This window comes from Pseudochaenichthys georgianus, chromosome 18 (assembly GCF_902827115.2).
Source record: "Pseudochaenichthys georgianus chromosome 18, fPseGeo1.2, whole genome shotgun sequence".
Taxonomy (NCBI): domain Eukaryota; kingdom Metazoa; phylum Chordata; class Actinopteri; order Perciformes; family Channichthyidae; genus Pseudochaenichthys; species Pseudochaenichthys georgianus.
The window spans coordinates 712080-730139 of record NC_047520.1 but is presented as its reverse complement, the minus strand read 5'-3'; positions in this window follow the sequence as shown (position 1 = coordinate 730139).

Here is an 18060-nt window from a genome sequence, read left to right as displayed (position 1 = left end):
CGTTAATAAACGAGTGTTAATCCCCGTGTGTTTAGTGTACAACATCACATGTCATTTCACCTTCAATTCACGGTTTTCAAAACGTTAGCCACATGCTAATGCTAACCGGAAATGAAGAATCCTCAGAATAAAAGTGTTAAGTTAATAGTTAGTGTGCACTTCCGGGTTTTTCAGAATAAAACTGCTTTAAATTAAATTAAAACCCTGTATTTAATTTAAATTACGTCATATCAACATTGAGGTTTGGGAGGGAGGAAGATTAGGATTAGGTAAACAGGTAGGGAGTGGTTGGGGTTAGGATGGGGGGCATTAAAAGAGAAGATTAAAGAGAGATTTCAGATTGGTGGGGATGACTATGGACAACACTAACGCAGCGTCCACACGGCGGCGTGCGTTGAAGCTAGCCGGTGGGCGTGTCTGAAACTCGACCAACAACCAATCACATGAATCTCCCGCCCCGGACACACAAGCACGCGGTTTGATTGGCTAGAGCTCGTACTGCCAGATGATTCGATTGGCTGACGCTTCCCTCGAAGCTTCAAAAGTTGAACATTGCTCAACTTTTGCAGCGATCAACGCGAAGCAACGCTCCCACGATGCAGTTCGGCAAAGTTCAAAGTGAATGGGCAGAAGCGTTGAAGCTTCATCGCGCACCGCCGGGTGGACGGGCCGCGAGGGACAGACTGTCGTGATGCTGTTTCTAAACGCAGGCTCTCATCTGGTCATCTACTCCCTTCATCTAGACGACACACTGCTACCCCACGAACACGTGTCAAGCTGCCTTCAGCGCCCTGCAGAGTACACACAGCTGTATGTCCGACATGGGGAAGGATGCTTCAGCTGATGAAATACGGCGGGCATTGATATCGTGTACAGTATCACCCGGGCGCTCGGCTTCAAAGGGGATCGGATTTCTTCACAACATCCTGCTGTGTTTCGCTGCCAATAATCCTGTTACGCAACAGAGAGAAATCATGATTTGCTCTGTGCTCGGCTTCTCCTCCCCTTTCATCTCCTCGCTTCCTTTTCATCTGGTTCTCTCCTCTACCCCCCCTCTTTGATGCAAAGGGAAACACATCACAAGGATCCTCCATATGTGTTCTAACCTCAATGCTAAACATTGCGTTTCTCTCCTAACGCCTCAGATTAAGGCAGCTGTTGGTGTTTACATGTGACTGTGTTCATGCTGCAGCCTCCGAAGGATGCTCCAGCCCTGAGAGTTAATATGGTGTCTGTGCTTTCTTTAATGATGTGGTCACATGACTCCTTCTGATGTCACTGCAGATCTGCTGTAAGCTAGCTAGCTAACGTAGCTAACCTAGTCTTCTCCCCTGGTCTCCCAGCTGTGTGCGTCACTCTTTAGTGTCCCCTGGTCTCCCAGCTGTGTGCGTCACTCTTTAGTGTCCCCTGGTCTCCCAGCTGTGTGCGTCACTCTTTAGTGTCCCCTGGTCTCCCAGCTGTGTGCGTCACTCTTTAGTGTCCCCTGGTCTCCCAGCTGTGTGCGTCACTCTTTAGTGTCCCCTGGTCTCCCAGCTGTGTGCGTCACTCTTTAATGTCCCCTGGTCTCCCAGCTGTGTGTGTCACTCTTTAGTGTCCCCTGGTCTTCCAGCTGTGTGTGTCACTCTTTAGTGTCCCCTGGTCTCCCAGCTGTGTGCGTCACTCTTTAGTGTCCCCTGTTCTCCCAGCTGTGTGCGTCACTCTTTAGTGTCCCCTGGTCTCCCAGCTGTGTGCGTCACTCTTTAGTGTCCCCTGTTCTCCCAGCTGTGTGCGTCACTCTTTAGTGTCCCCTGGTCTCCCAGCTGTGTGCGTCACTCTTTAGTGTCCCCTGGTCTCCCAGCTGTGTGCGTCACTCTTTAGTGTCCCCTGGTATCCCAGCTGTGTGCGTCACTCTTTAGTGTCCCCTGGTCTCCCAGCTGTGTGCGTCACTCTTTAGTGTCCCCTGGTCTCCCAGCTGTGTGCGTCACTCTTTAGTGTCCCCTGGTCTCCCAGCTGTGTGCGTCACTCTTTAGTGTCCCCTGGTCTCCCAGCTGTGTGCGTCACTCTTTAGTGTCCCCTGGTCTCCCAGCTGTGTGCGTCACTCTTTAATGTCCCCTGGTCTCCCAGCTGTGTGCGTCACTCTTTAGTGTCCCCTGGTATCCCAGCTGTGTGCGTCACTCTTTAGTGTCCCCTGGTCTCCCAGCTGTGTGCGTCACTCTTTAGTGTCCCCTGGTCTCCCAGCTGTGTGCGTCACTCTTTAGTGTCCCCTGGTCTCCCAGCTGTGTGCGTCACTCTTTAGTGTCCCCTGGTCTCCGTTGTGTTCTGAGCTTCTTCAGCATTTTGTTTTTGCCGCTTTTAGTAGACGCTGCCATGTCTCCTCAAGCTGCTGAATGTCCTCTAAACGCTGCATGTCTCCTCAAGCTGCTGAATGTCCTCTAAACGCTGCATGTCTCCTCAAGCTGCTGAATGTCCTCTAAACGCTGCATGTCTCCTCAAGCTGCTGAATGTCCTCTAAACGCTGCATGTCTCCTCAAGCTGCTGAATGTCCTCTAAACGCTGCATGTCTCCTCAAGCTGCTGAATGTCCTCTAAACGCTGCATGTCTCCTCAAGTTGCTGAAGACGTTTCTTCATGTGGAACCTTTGGGTTTTCATATCGGCGTCCTGTCTGAAGCTGCCGTGCGTTTCTCCTAATGGAAGAGATTTTGGCCGCTGTAAGACGTCTTTAAATAATTTATTACGCATTATCTATCAAGTTATCGCTCACAGCTGTGAGGGTTAGTTAGACTGTCTCCGCACAAGAGCCAACACAAAAGAGACGAATTAAAGCAGTTCTTCGGTTAGAGCAGAGGTGTCAAACTCAATTTCATCGCCGGCCACATTCGCATAAATATATAATATATAAAATAATGTATTAATTACATTATCGCCTCTGAATTGGACTATTATGGGATAGGATAATAACTTAGTAATTAACTACGTCTGAAAGCAGAAGTCCAGGGCAAACAATTGTGAGTCTCTTCAGTGCATGTCACAAACCGAGATGCATTGTGGGACATGTAGTTTATGGGCAACCTGCTTCTGTAAAGTGGCACGTAACCGTATAATTATATTTTTGCAAGCTCTTGCGGGGCCGCATCAAATGAAGTCGCGGGCCGGATTTGGCCCCCGGGCCTTGAGTTTGAGACCCCTGGGTTAGAGGATACGTGTTCAGTTAGTAAATGTTTGCTTCTCGTCTGCATCTTAAATCCCCCACGTGTGTCTCTTACTTGGCTGATGTGGCATGGCAGTTGTCGTCCCTTACCTTGTTGAACATTTGTTTACAATATACCCAAACAGTTTTTAGGCCGATTTAAAGAGTGGTTCTTGTCAGCGTACAGAAGGACGGGAGTTAACGAGATGTATCGGCTTTGTTATGTTTGATCTGGTGGACAGGAATCACCCTTTAGACATTTGAGACCTGGCTTGCTGCTCAGGTACACAAAGACGTAGTCCTCAAACACGGAACAGGAACAGTTATTCTGTTCTTTAAAACACGCACAGGAAGTTAATCTGCCTCCAATTATATTGATAAAAAGCTAAAGTCATCAAGGCGTGACGCTTTCACCGCTCTGATTTCCTCCCACGTAATTCCCTGACAGAAAGCCAAATCATAAATCCTGAATCTCTTTTTAAATTTGTGTGGAAATTTGCATCCGTTTCACTTTGTTTACGAGGCCCTCGGTTCAGACTCTCCGTCCTGATTTAACGCTCAAGAAACGGACGAGGACGAAGCGCCTCGGGCACGGAGGTGGTATTAAAAACACTGCCACTTACCAAAGAACCACATCATGGATTCTCTTTTCTCTCCGAGGTTCTTCGGAGACGCTCCCCTGCCTGAGTTTCAGCGAGTCTGAGTGTTAAAGTTCAGACTGAGGAGGATCATGACTCATAACTCCAGCCTGGGGACACGACTACAATCTGAACACCTTTCCACCTGGATGAACTCTACTTCCCAAAGTACGGAGACTTTGTTCCACACCACCACGATGTGCAACACATTGCCATTACACACTCTGTATATATACAGGCTTGTTTCTCGCATTGAGATATCTGTCTGTTGGTGTTACACACGGAGCTGCTGTGAAGCCAGTCGCATTTCAGACTGGACCATTCAAGTGTCATCGCATCGTATCGTATATAACATGTGCATTATTATTAATAATGTTCTAATACCGTGCAGTTACGTATCTGCCACTACGCTGAACAAAAATATAAACGCAACACTTTTGTTTTTGCTCCTATTTTTCATGAGATGAACTCAAAGATCTAAAACATTTTCTATAAACACAAAATAACAATTTCTCTCAAATATTGTTCACAAATCTGAAAAGATCTGTGATAGTGAGCACTTCTCCTTTGCCGAGATGATCCATCCCACCTCTCAGGTGTGGCATATCAAGATGCTGATCAGACAGCATGGTTATTGCACAGGTGTCCCTTAGGCTGGCCACACTAAAAGGCCCCTCTGAAACGTGCAGTTTTGCTTTATTGGGGGGTCTGGGGGGGGTCCGAAAACCAGTCAGTATCTGGTGTGAGGGGTAGGGTAATGTATCGAGTGGCCCATGGTGGTGGTGGGGTTATGGTATGGGCAGGCGTATGTTATGGACCACGAACACACCCTACCCCTACCCCTAACCCCTACCCCTACCCCCTAACCCCTACCCCTACCCCTCACACCAGATACTGCCTGGTTTTCCGACCCCCGATAACATCACCCTAACCATTACCGTCTGTGTTTCTCTGCAGTTATTTCATTGCTCTTTTTACTGCACTGTAATTATTGTGCTGCTTTGTTTATTGTATTTTTATAACTCTGGCGCAACGATTTCCTTCGGGATGAATAAAGTCCTGTCTCTTATCTTATCTCGTTGCTGCTCCGAAGAGGCCCTGTTCTGCTTTCCCCTCTCCTGTAGTTCTAGAGGTGTTTAACGTTCTAAAGCTGCCTGTGCTGCAGCACCTCCTTTCACCCTCTGTCTGAAACCAGAGCCCAGTCTGCTCTGATTGGTTAGCTCTGTTGTGATTGGTCAACCAGCTTAGAGATGTCCCGCCCCTTAGCCTACAATGTGTTGGAGAGCTAGTTTTCCGTAGTGATGTCACTAGCTTTGGGATTTTAGCCCCTGCAGACCATTTGCATGCACTGAAACCTGTCGAACACCACAGCAAAGCAGAGTTGGGCCTCTTTAAATGTGTCCTTATATTTGTCCGCGCTGATGTTGCCGCTGCGATTCAGACACATGTCAGGCTTGATCTGACGAGGTGTTACGAGCAAAGAAGACACGGTGGACCCCCAGGTTTATTATCGTATTTTATTACACGGCTTTGGTTCAATACTCGATTCCGATTGGTTGATTCCGTAATTTCACAGGTTGTTAATACTCGATAACAGACCTGGCCGTGTAATAAGCGTGATGAGGTGCGGCGAGGCGCCACATCGAAGATAAGAATAGATAACATGTGCTTTATTGATCCCAATTTGGGAAATGTCTTTGTTGCAGCAGCGTAAAACCAAACAAGGCATTTCACATAATAGATAATTAAAAAAGCAGAAATAAACGATTCTAAAATAGAAATGGAAATGAACCAGCAGTAGAGAGTGAGAGAAATATACACATACTTTTATGTGTGTCCCTTACAGAAGAGCTACACTATCAATGTACCCACAGCGATCGGTTCAGATCGGTTTGATAAAGAATTATAATCACCTTGTAATGGCATCCAAGCGTTCCTCTTGCCACTATCGAGCGGGGTTGACGACACGCAATCCAAAACAATAAGCAGCCGGTTTTCAGTCAAAAAATATGTAATTTATTTACAAAAAAGTATTGACTTAAATAGTCTCAAAATAACAAATCTTCAAACAATATTTGGGCGATATGCTTTCCTATAATCTAAACTATACTTTGTGCGCAGTCAAATTTGCAACACTAATCTCTGTCTGCAATTTGCGGTCGAAAAACTGTTCCGCTCCCCGTCTCATCAGGTCTCCGAGCCCCCCGGCTGTTCTCAATCACCTCACTTAAATACACACCGGAAGGCACAAGGAAACAGATCCTATTTACGATATACAATTAACAATCATTTCATCAAAACATATTCACCATGGCAATATAAATCATTTATCAAATTATGACTCGAAATAATAACTTTGTGGCTCTAACACACCTGATTTAAGATTCCTTCACTTTAACATTCTGCCTCCACAACATCCTCCTAACCCAGATACCCGCGTGTTTGGGTTTGACTCAAACAGACGGGACTCGCATTGTCTGATGAGATGACAACACGCTGAACTCTGTGCACTTTACAAGTCGAGAGACGACGAGGCCATAAAAGAACAAATGGACTCTTAGTATTCAGATATGCAGTTCCGGTAATGATGTTTTCTCTCGCTGAAATGGACGTGCAGCGCTCTGAATATGAAGTCTTTATTGCGTCCTTTGATTTGTTTCGGGCACGATGTCGTTTCGTGAAAAACTAGACATTCGTGATTCCTAATGATGGCAGTCGATGTGCGATCAGTATGCAGGTGGCTGACTGCAGAGATGAGAGGGAGGAGATGTATAGGTTCAGGACTTCTATCAGATGTAAGACGGTGAGTGTGTGTATCTGTGAGCGGCTGGAGTCTGAAGGCCGTCTCTCCGTTGGCTTCACTTCTGAGGGAAGTATTATCGGATTGATTTGGAGTTGACCAGTCGAGATGGTTCAAAGAGAGTTCTACAGAGTAATAAAGCCAGGACTCCAATCTGGACTAAGCTCTCCCGATAAAGTGGTGCAGGAACGAGTCAGTATTTCATCACTTCCTGTCCCCGTCAATGGTTTACAGACTGTGTTTTTGGTTGTTATTCTGAAATCAGGTCTGTGATAACAGTGGCGTCGCCTGGCCTGGGCATTAGGGGCTTTAACCGCGAAGGTTTTTTCTGTAGCTCCGGACAATTCTCCCTCAATAATACAATACATTAACCGTGCTTTATCTGAACCTCATCATGACACTAGAGAGGACGGCAGGATTGTAATTTCCCGTGTTCAGTGAATGCAACAGAGGCAAGCACCGGTGCCAGCAGCAGGGACCGTGATGTTAGCATCTGGTTAGCTAGCTGCACTAACGGACATACGGAGCTGTTGGTTCCACAACAAGCTGGAGGAGAGCTCTCCTCTCAGACTGAGAGGCTCGGGTGAGCTAAAGGACTCTGAGTGTTTAGATAGTTAACTTTAGTCTAAGTTATCTCAGTGGGTCTCAAACGGTTTGGTCACGAATGATGTAAAAGATTATTTCCGCGGCACACCTTCATATGATCATTATAGTTATAAAAAAAGAGAATAAAGGAAAAACAGTTATGAAATATTATGGCAGTAAAACAAGAATACAGTTTGAAAGGGGAGTGGTTTGTAAAATATCCATAAAGAAAAAGGAGGTTGCTAAGAGGTGTCTGAATGAGACGACTAAACGTCATCACGCCCAACATTAGCCACCTTTAGCTTAGCGGTGGTGACGTGAAGTCATGTGAGTGTGCTGTAGTTCCTTTATAGCCCAATATTAGCCTCCTTTAGCTTAGCGGTGGTGACGTGAAGTCATGTGACCGTGCTGTAGTTCCTTTATAGCCCAATATTAGCCTCCTTTAGCTTAGCGGTGGTGACGTGAAGTCATGTGACCGTGCTGTAGTTCCTTTATAGTCCAACATTAGCCTCCTTTAGCTTAGCGGTGGTGACGTGAAGTCATGTGACCGTGCTGTAGTTCCTTTATAGCCCAACATTAGCCTCCTTTAGCTTAGCGGTGGTGACGTGAAGTCATGTGACCGTGCTGTAGTTCCTTTATAGCCCTACATTAGCCTCCTTTAGCTTAGCGGTGGTGACGTGAAGTCATGTGACCGTGCTGTAGTTCCTTTATAGCCCAACATTAGCCACCTTTAGCTTAGCGGTGGAGACGTGAAGTCATGTGATCATGCTGTAGTTCCTTTATAGCCCAACATTAGCCGCCTTTAGCTTAGCGGTGGTGACGTGAAGTCATGTGACCATGCTGTAGTTCCTTTATAGCCCAACATTAGCCGCCTTTAGCTTAGCGGTGGTGACGTGAAGTCATGTGACCGTGCTGTAGTTCCTTTATAGCCCAACATTAGCCGCCTTTAGCTTAGCGGTGGTGACGTGAAGTCATGTGACCGTGCTGTATTTCCTTTATAGCCCAACATTAGCCGCCTTTAGCTTAGCGGTGGGACGTGGAGTCATGTGACCGTGCTGTAGTTCCTTTATAGCCCAACATTAGCCGCCTTTAGCTTAGCGGTGGTGACGTGAAGTCATGTGACCGTGCTGTAGTTCCTTTATAGCCCAACATTAGCCACCTTTAGCTTAGCGGTGGTGACGTGAAGTCATGTGATCGTGCTGTAGTTCCTTTATAGCCCAACATTAGCCACCTTTAGCTTAGCGGTGGTGACGTGAAGTCATGTGACCGTGCTGTAGTTCCTTTATAGCCCAACATTAGCCACCTTTAGCTTAGCGGTGGAGACGTGAAGTCATGTGATCATGCTGTAGTTCCTTTATAGCCCAACATTAGCCGCCTTTAGCTTAGCGGTGGTGACGTGAAGTCATGTGACCATGCTGTAGTTCCTTTATAGCCCAACATTAGCCGCCTTTAGCTTAGCGGTGGTGACGTGAAGTCATGTGACCGTGCTGTAGTTCCTTTATAGCCCAACATTAGCCGCCTTTAGCTTAGCGGTGGTGACGTGAAGTCATGTGACCGTGCTGTATTTCCTTTATAGCCCAACATTAGCCGCCTTTAGCTTAGCGGTGGGACGTGGAGTCATGTGACCGTGCTGTAGTTCCTTTATAGCCCAACATTAGCCGCCTTTAGCTTAGCGGTGGTGACGTGAAGTCATGTGACCGTGCTGTAGTTCCTTTATAGCCCAACATTAGCCACCTTTAGCTTAGCGGTGGTGACGTGAAGTCATGTGATCGTGCTGTAGTTCCTTTATAGCCCAACATTAGCCACCTTTAGCTTAGCGGTGGTGACGTGAAGTCATGTGACCGTGGTGTGGTTCCTTTACAGCCCAACATTAGCCTCCTTTAGCTTAGCGGTGGTGACGTGAAGTCATGTGACCGTGCTGTAGTTCCTTTATAGCCCAACATTAGCCTCCTTTAGCTTAGCGGTGGTGATGTGGAGTCATGTGACCGTGCTGAACTCATCCCAGATTTTGCACACCACCTACCCTTCACCAGAGTCCTGATCTTTCACATGTATTGACCCCTGCATTGCCTCCCTAAATCATTTTCATTGAGCAGTTTTATATGTTCTCCAAACTGCTACCTGCCGCTGCTTCACTGATGTGCCGAAAGCGAGTGTGGATATTGATTTCTCTGTGTTGCATGCACCTGTTTATGTATGAGCAAAATGCAAATAGTCAGACGGGTGCAAGTGTCACAGACTATAGCGTGTGGATCAGTATGAGCGTGCATACATGTATAGTTAATATCCCTCCAGTCGATCCTTCCCCTGCCGTCTTATCGTTTTCTCAACAGAATAAACCCAATCTCTTTCCGGGCTGTCGGCTCTTCATTCCGTCTGTTCTCACCTGTCTTTTTGTTAATCACTTCTCTGAGTATATCGTTCCCCTTCGTTTACCTTTGTGTCAATCTCCCTTTCCTCCTGCCCCACCACTCCGTCACTCTCTTTCCCCACCAATATCGTTTCATTATCCTCTTCCCCCGCTCTTCGTCTCCGTCCAACTTCGTCTCCCTCCTCCTCATTTTGTTCTCACTTTATGTCCAGGAGAAAAGATCACGTTTTTTTTCTTTTTATACTGTTTTCTGGATCGCTTGCCGGCGTGCAAATAGAGCCAGAAATTGTTTGTGTGTTTGAGAAGAAAAAACAACTCTCTGTGTATGTGTGAGGATTTCATTTCCCGCTGAAAAGAAACCGGGACCTCAATCTTGCTCGGGACATTTCCATCACTTACATGGCATATTAAAACGAGAAGAAATCATCACCAAAAGTAAACAATATTGGCTGAGTGTGTGTACCATTATGCAAATGTGTGGCTGATGGAGAGCCTTCAGTTCAGGAAGTGACTAAAGCACCGCTGCATGGGGAATAGCCTTCATCAAATGCCTTTTGTCAGGTTCCCAGCGGGTGGTTTCTGAAACCCGTTCAGAGGGACAGACATGGACATCTACCAAACGGCCCGATCTCATTTCAAGGCCTTCTCACCAGCCTTTTTCCAATTAACTTCATTTCGCACCCCAAATTCAGATGATAAACCTTCAATTGTGCTTCTGTTAATCAACTGTTGAAACGGCTCGACTTCCCCCAGCGTCTCCCACCCCCCCTGTGGAGGAGGCCTTTTGAATGTGTGGGTCTTTGTCAGGGAGAGAACATCTCAATTCAATCGTCCTTTTTTGTTTGTTTTGTAAAAGAGATTAGAAAGACATTTCAAAGTGTATCTTTTCTTGCTTTATGTTTTGCATTGGTAGAGCAATAAGCATCCTGTGAGGAGCTGTATTGTAAGATACAGATGTAGCACTCCAGATCAGACTCAAATGGGTGTGTCCCAGTCAAAAGCCCAGCGGATGCCAGTGGCTGGGGGTGTTGCCAAATTGCTAGAGGGCGTTGCCCAATTTCCCCATTTGTTCAATTACAGGATTTAACCATGAGATGGCGCTTCATTCACAAAACACACAATGGGCGTTGTAGAAACATCAATATTTTAGATCAAATAAAGTATATAGTTTGCTTTATGCAGTATATTTCTTGTAATTTTGTACAGTAGATTGAAATAAATCAACTTATACATTAAGATAAGATAAGATGGATGAGAGCTTTGCTTCAGTTAAAGAAAGGCGCTGGAAGCTTTCCTCGATGGGAAACACGTCCGGTCCTCTCTGATGGTGACGGACGGATGGTTCATCGAGGACTTCGCTAGTTTAGCAGCGCAGGCGTCTTCGTACGCTTTTAACACACCATCGTAGCCATGGCGATGTTTCAGGCGACTGATCAGGTTGGAAGTATTATAGCTCGTTGCCTTTTCCCTCCTCGTGGAACTTCTGCATCTGTTAATACAGATAGCAAGCGAACTATCTAACTCTGAAACTTTGAAATAGTCCCATACTACTGACGACATGTTTGTTTGCTGTCCTGGCTTCACGGCCGCACGACATTTACGTCACAGCCAGGCGTGAGTTAGGGAGCGCTGGGTTTGTGAAGAACTCCCCTCTTCCTAAACCACTAACACCACAGTACTGGCTGTGTGGGAGGAGCCGAGTGAAAAACAAGCGCCCCTCGTCCAAATCCACCCACACCGCAGGATCTCTTTCTTTTTTCCATCCAAAGAATATATTGTATATTATCGGGGTTATTAATACTTTTATCGGGTTTATCGGGATGACGTCATAATTCCTAATATCGGTCCGATAATTATCGTGCACCACTACTTGAAAGCGAGTACTGTTTGAAAGCGTTATCCAAACAGGTTCCAAAGGCTGACCTGCTTCACATTTCTCTTGAAATTATTAGACCATCCAAAAATGTTTCTTGCCGAGCTTCAAGTAATGGGTTTTTGTCGAACCACCGATGGTTAGGACCAATCAGCTTCTCAGACGGATAATGCTTCAGGTTTCTTCTAGATAACTGCTATCTGCATTTGTGTAAAGAACCATACTTGATAATTTATAAGAAATCCTAGATCTTAATGTTCTCTGGAGATGCTGCTGTCTGATGGATTCATTCTCAATATTGCTGGGAAGGCGTCCAGTCTTTTCCTCGAGCTCTTGACCTTAGCTTTTTAATATTTCAGTTATTTTGCCAGGCCGAATTGAAAGGACAAATTCTAGACCGAAATCTTCAAGAAAAACTTGTGTTTTCTGAATTTCTTCCAGGATCCTAATAGTAGTAATAATAATAATAATAATAATATATTTAATTTATATAGCGCTTCTCATCTGCCAAGACAAATCTCGAAGTGCTTCACAACAAGGGATACTGATACACTTTGAGAGATTAAACAGATAATTGTAATAATAAGAAATAAAAAAAAAAAAAAATAGAGTACAAAAATAAAAGTCGGAGATAGCGATAAAAATGGCAGTACTCCAGGTGTACCGTGCTCAAAGTTTATTGGAAGGCCTGCCGAAAGAAGAGGGTCTTAAGGCCGGTTTTGAAGACCTCGGTGGATCTCAGCTGACCTGGGAGGGAGTTCCAGAGGCGCGGGGCGAATGAGCAGAAGGCTCGGTCTCCCATTGTTCGGAGACGTGTGCGTCATAGTATAAGTCCTGTCTTTCCGGAGACCAGTGCTTCCTTCAAAACTCCAATAAAACATCTCAGTAAAATGTGCGTTCTCCCATCGGCACAAGAGGTTACTGAATATTTGAACAGAAACATATGAATCAGCTGAAACTCACCAACTCTACCGTCAGCATCAAAACACCAAACAAGGGGATGTCTTCGTCCACTTGACTTCCACTGAAGCTGTTCTGACGGCTCATTGGGGACTCGTTTATTTAATACAGCCGGCTCTCAAACTAATGCTACACATATAATATTTTAAATATACCACATCAAAGCATTGAACTCCATTTTAATGTGTATACAGGTGCTGATCGTAGGTTATAAAATGCAAAACGAGGCTGTTTATGCAGGGAAGCCATTACATGCAACCCTCAGTGCACCCCGCCGCCTTCACATCGGTGTTAATGAGACGCTGCCGTGTCAAAGAGCATATGGAGAAAAACATTTCTCGCACATATTCCACGTAGGAATGTTTATAATTAACTCCGCTTCGAGCTGCTGAGTCGGTTTTGATGCAGTTCTGCGTGGTTGTGGTGCTTCGCGGTGAATGCAGGGTGAGATTATGTGTTTGCGGTTAATTGGTCCATCATTGCCGGGGCTTAACGAGATGACGGACAGCAGCGGGGATTTATTTCCCCCCACGCCTTCATCCTTCTTTCTCTCAACGTTCTGGACGTACGCATGTTTTAATCAAATGTGAGTGTGGCGCCCGTCTGTCAATCAATACCAAACAGATGGAGGGGTACTCCGAGTAAAGTAATGCTCCAAATGAACCGTCACAGACAAACAATTCTCTTTTCATCAAAGTAATTGTGCTTGAAACCAGATACGATCATCAGAAGGTAAAACAAATACTCAATGTGTGTTTTTTACAATCTGAAAACAGTCCATAACATTGTTTGTGTGTCTTTGATTTGTTCACTTTGTGCTTTTTGTATCCCTCCATCTGTTTAATATTAAAATGTTACATTGACAGAGAAGGATTTGAATTATTATGAGTCCTAAAACCCTAAAGATCCTTCTCATTTGAGCACTTGCTGTCGACCAAATCGGCCTTTTACCACCTGGGGAACTTTGCCAGACTCCGACCGTCACTCTCGGAGTCGGTTGCCGAAACCCTGGTGCGTGCGTTTGTCACCTCCCGCTTGGACGACTGCAATGGCGGCCTGTTCGGGTCCCCAACAAAACCCCGGACAGGCTCCAGTATGTCCAAAACTGTGCTGCTAGGGTCCTCACGCACACAAAGCCCTGGCAGCACATCACTCCCCCCCTCATCCACCTCCACGGTCAAGTCCTGCATATCTTAGAAAGTCCTCCTCCTGACCTACAAGTCCCTCCATGCCCCCCAGTACCTATCGGACATCCTCCGCCCACATGTCCTCAGACTCTGGCCTGCTCACCACCCCCCGCACCAAACTGAGAACCTTCGGGGACAGAGCCTTCAGCGTGGCAGCCCCCCCCCCCACCCTCTGGGACGCTCTCCCTGCGGAGATTCGCAACATCCCCACTGGACGCCTTCAAAGGGCCCTCAAGTCCCATCTGTCTGCCAAGGCTTTCGGCCCCTAATCGATCTGTTGTTCTATCTGTCTGACTTCTGTTTTGTTTGTTTTTGCTCTACTACTTGTAAAGCGACCTTGGGTCCCTTGAAAGGCGCTATATAAATCAAAGCTATTATTATTATTAAAATAATCGGGTAGCATTTACACCAATACATTATGCATTTCTACCACTATACACTTCACCATAGCCATGTGTCTGTGTCCCTTTCACCTAGGATCAACTGAACAAATCTAAATCAAGGGACAAAGCAACAAATTATGTTAATCCAAAACTACTTTACTGTCAAAACAACCTGCACTTCTTTCTCTATAATCCTTTCGAACAATAAATCTCTGTTTACTCCCAAATGTCAGGTGAAGTGGAGGCTTGTAGAGTGAACTGTAACGGTGACGGAGCAGAGTCTGCAGAGAGATGCATGGATAGAAAGAGAGACAGAGGAGACGAGAGTGTGGGAGTGATGAAGTGGAAATGTCAGCGAGTAGGACGAGATGAGTGGGCAGAAGTAAAAAGAGACTTGCTAAAGTATGGAGCTAATTTAAGAGACACAAGAAGAGGGAGGACTGGGCATAACATTGTTAGAAAACAGGTTGGTAAACACGTGAAAGATAAATATTGTAGCGTAGGTTTTTCTGCAAATATACTAATGTGAGTGAAGTGGTACAGGGTGGTGTTTCTGTGTTGGACCCTGAAGAAAGCTCGACTGGCTCAATGGGATTTTGTGTCAAACAAACGTTTATGATACTTACACGTTTAGTTCAGCAGGATAATCTCCGCATATTAACTCCACTAATTCTGAAGTAAAAAGCTAACGTTATGCTATAAAGGAACTACAGCACGGTCACATGACTTCACGTCACCACCGCTAAGCTAAAGGAGGCTAATGTTGGGCTATAAAGGAACTACAGCACGGTCACATGACTTCACGTCACCACCGCTAAGCTAAAGGTGGCTAATGTTGGGGTATAAAGAAACCACAGCACGGTCACATGACTTCCCGTCACCACCGCTAAGCTAAAGGAGGCTAATGTTGGGCTATAAAAGAACTACAGCACGGTCACATGACTTCCCGTCACCACCGCTAAGCTAAAGGTGGCTAATGTTGGGGTATAAAGGAACTACAGCACGGTCACATGACTTCACGTCACCACCGCTAAGCTAAAGGAGGCTAATGTTGGGCTATAAAAGAACTACAGCACGGTCACATGACTTCCCGTCACCACCGCTAAGCTAAAGGTGGCTAATGTTGGGGTATAAAGGAACTACAGCACGGTCACATGACTTCACGTCACCACCGCTAAGCTAAAGGAGGCTAATGTTGGGCTATAAGGAACTACAGCACGGTCACATGACTTCACGTCACCACCGCTAAGCTAAAGGAGGCTAATGTTGGGCTATAAAGGAACTACAGCACGGTCACATGACTTCCCGTCACCACCGCTAAGCTAAAGGTGGCTAATGTTGGGGTATAAAGGAACTACAGCACGGTCACATGACTTCACGTCACCACCGCTAAGCTAAAGGAGGCTAATGTTGGGCTATAAGGAACTACAGCACGGTCACATGACTTCACGTCACCACCGCTAAGCTAAAGGAGGCTAATGTTGGGCTATAAAGGAACTACAGCACGGTCACATGACTCCACGTCACCACCGCTAAGCTAAAGGCGGCTAATGTTGGGCTATAAAGGAACTACAGCACGGTCACATGACTTCACGTCTCCACCGCTAAGCTAAAGGAGGCTAATGTTGGGATGTTGGGCTATAAAGGAACTACAGCACGGTCACATGACTTCACGTCACCACCGCTAAGCTAAAGGAGGCTAATGTTGGGCTATAAAGGAACTACAGCATGGTCACATGACTTCACCACCGCTAAGCTAAAAGAGGCTAATGTTGGGCTATAAAGGAACTACAGCACGGTCACATGACTTCACGTCACCACCGCTAAGCTAAAGGAGGCTAATGTTGGGATGTTGGGCTATAAAGGAACTACAGCACGGTCACATGACTTCACGTCACCACCGCTAAGCTAAAGGCGGCTAATGTTGGGCTATAAAGGAACTACAGCACGGTCACATGACTTCATGTCACCACCGCTAAGCTAAAGGCGGCTAATGTTGGGCTATAAAGGAACTGCAGCACGGTCACATGACTTCACGTCACCACCGCTAAGCTAAAGGCGGCTAATGTTTGGCTATAAAGGAACTACAGCACGGTCACATGACTTCACGTCACCACCGCTAAGCTAAAGGCGGCTAATGTTTGGCTATAAAGGAACTACAGCACGGTCACATGACTTCACGTCACCACCGCTAAGCTAAAGGAGGCTAATGTTAGGGTATGCAATGCACCAGAGTTTCATCATTCCTATCACGTCTTGAGGAAACCGAGTGACTTGTTGCTGATGCTCACGCTAGCAGTCTGTAATTATTAAGCCTCTGTTACAATTAGCTGAGCGTGAACAAACAGCTGTGCGGAAACAAAGCGCGATCTGGAGACGCTTTGTTGTGACTCAGTTACGCTCTAATGAGATCGATTAGTTTCCACATGCAGGTTACTTTGACACGGCGAACTCAACAAGAATTAACATAATCATTCGCATTTCATCTGCGAGTTTTCAAGGCCACGTTCACAACCTCCCAGGAACGTCTGGTGTCTGAGCATTACGTGTTTGTTTGACTGTCTTAAAAGTCCTCTTCATAAACAAACATACAAGATCATCTTCAGATTTGACTGGATGACTGGGTTCCAGTTTGGGAAACATCCAAGTCGTGGCTGAGAGAAGTTGGAGATTGCGAGGAAAGAGGAACAACAACCCTGTTATCTCTTTCAGTTAATTAACGATCAATAAGGCAGCAGCTCCTTTAACTGAAACATCCATTTCCTTGTGTCTGTTTCCTGTGTGAATTCAAATGTTTCACTTTACCTGCCTAACTTACTCCGACCTAATTATTTCCAGCCAAACAGGATGTTTTAAAGCTTCTAAGTCGTATTATCGTGGGAAATTGGTCGTGTCTCTGTCTTGTTTTCTGTCAATTACGACATTAACCACCTTTATAGGACTTATTCTAAACACTGATGAACCTGAAGTCTGTTCTTACATTGTTGTTTTCTTTTAATTAAGCGGTAACCACATGTAGAAACTACGATTGGGAACATAATTGAGAAAGCAGCTGTATGGGAACGTCATGGGCACACAGGGTTCTTTAAAGGCATACACTCTCCCAATGGACTGGTGCCATCCCAGCGGCTGTCGTCATGTTGGTTTCATTAGACAGAAGAAACCGTGTTCGTTACCCAGGCGAAATAAATGACCCTCGAAACGTAATGGAGAAGTCTGGGAATGTAATTTGTGTGGGATACTGGGCTGTTTAAGGGGAACACCAAGAATGTAACGGTTTACAAAACTGAACTGCTTTTCCTTCCGGGAAAAGATCGTCCCCTCTGTTGTTCCCCCGACTCAGACTGCAAGGACTCTGGCCTAGACTACTGCAGCTCCCTCCTGCTGGTCTGCCTGCATGTGCCATCCGACCTCTGCAGCTCATCCAGAATGCAGCGGCTCGTCTGGTCTTCAGCCTTCCTGAATGTTCCCACTCCGCTCCTCCGCTCCCTCCACTGGCTTCCGGTAACTGCTAGAATCCACTTCAAGACCCTAGTGCTTGCGTACCATGCTGCGAATGGATCTGGCCCTTCCTACATCCAGGACATGGTTAAACCGTGCACCCCAGCACGTGCACTCCGCTCTGCATCAGCCAGACGACTCGCTGCACCCTCGCTGCGAGGGGGACCCAAGTTCCCATCAGCAGGAACACGTGGGTTTGCTATCCTGGCTCCAAGATGGTGGAACGAGCTCCCATTGACATCAGGACAGCAGAAAGCTCACACACCTTCCAGACTGAAAACTCATCTCTCTCGACTCCACCTCGAGGATAGAATTACTAACAAGGCACTTATATACTAACAAAGGACTGGCTCCTCTAAAGCCAGTTGAGTAGCACTTGAACTGTTTGGCTCTTTGAAACCTGATGTACTTTATGATTCTGTTTTCTTCAAGGTTGTGTCTTCTTGGTCGAACGCACTTATTGTAAGTCGCTTTGGATAAAAGCGTCAGCTAAATGCAACGTGACATATCACGATATAGCCCTCTTGGCCTTTCTTATTGGCCGTTGTCATCCTGGCTTTTTTGGCGATCATCAATCTGGTTTTCTCTCTTTCTT